Raw genomic sequence first — 1,312 nt, forward strand, 5'->3', positions numbered from 1 at the left:
TGATTATGAATTTGAAATCTCAGATACATCATAATAACAAAAAATTGATACACACAGATGTATATTTTAGTAATGATTCGGTGTTTTAATAATCACGATTAGGGAGACACCCGCAAGAAAATATCACTTGAGGGCACATAATATGGCCTTCCTTTTATAGGGAACCTGTACTAACAACAATATAAAAATATAAACAGGAAAAGAGTAAAAGTAATGATATATATGACCTCCACATTAACCAAAATGAATTTCCGAATACCAACATTGTCCTGTGGAAAAAAAGACAAATCGTACATCAAAACCGCGTCGTCATTTATCAAAACAGAAGAATAAGCATACATGATTATCATTCTGTTTAGTTACATGCAGTAGTGAGGATGATTACGCGAACACGGCTTACCAGAATCTATTGGCTGTGTCCATCTCGACCGCATATTAATTATGAATTGGATTTCAGTCGTAGAATAATATCCTTCGAGGGAAACGTAACCGTATAGAAGGAAATAATATGTTGGTAATATACTGAAAATACAATACCCAAGTCGCTGTACATATGCTCATTATATGACGAAATATTAATGATAAGAGGTTATATGTAGCACAGGCAGTAGCACCCTCTTGAAAAAAGTATAACCCGTTTGTTCAATTTTGTGGATCCTTGCTGAAAAGCTCTCGCCATTTCAATTGTACTGAGAACAAACATGATCATGTTTTTACTCCTTATCCACAGAACCTGATTCCGGAACTAACACTTCAAATTCGTAACCAGATCGAGTGATGCTTATACTCCTATGGCGCTTTTTTTGTTATTGTTTTTGCATCACTGAAGCATTTACGTATAATGATATATTTCATTCTTTATAGTGATAAACGGCTTCCTTTCCTTGATAATGATGAGAAAATATAATGATATATCCGATTCCCTATGGTGATAAATGATCTATTTTTCAACAATAAAGAAAAGAAAAATCACTTGACACAGGATTTGAAGTGAAATTACTAATAACGAATGTTAAATTAATATAACACTCTGAAAAAAACACTCAAAGAACTCTCATTAAATTGTAGCTACTTAAGTAAATTTGTAATAATGACTTCAGGACAAATCATTTACATATTCAGTGTTATAATGTGCAATGAATGTTGCACGTAATAAGTATAAAATCCAACCCAATCAGTATAATAATTATATAGATGAAACTCGTATAAGAATCTCGGCTAAAACTGCTTATTGTATATGACAAAGCTTGGAAGTAACTAAGCTTTTTATGATTATTTTTGTCTCCATTATCACTCACACGAGGATGAAACT

This window comes from Penaeus monodon, chromosome 34, assembly GCF_015228065.2.
Source record: "Penaeus monodon isolate SGIC_2016 chromosome 34, NSTDA_Pmon_1, whole genome shotgun sequence".
Classification (NCBI taxonomy): Eukaryota; Metazoa; Arthropoda; class Malacostraca; order Decapoda; family Penaeidae; genus Penaeus; species Penaeus monodon.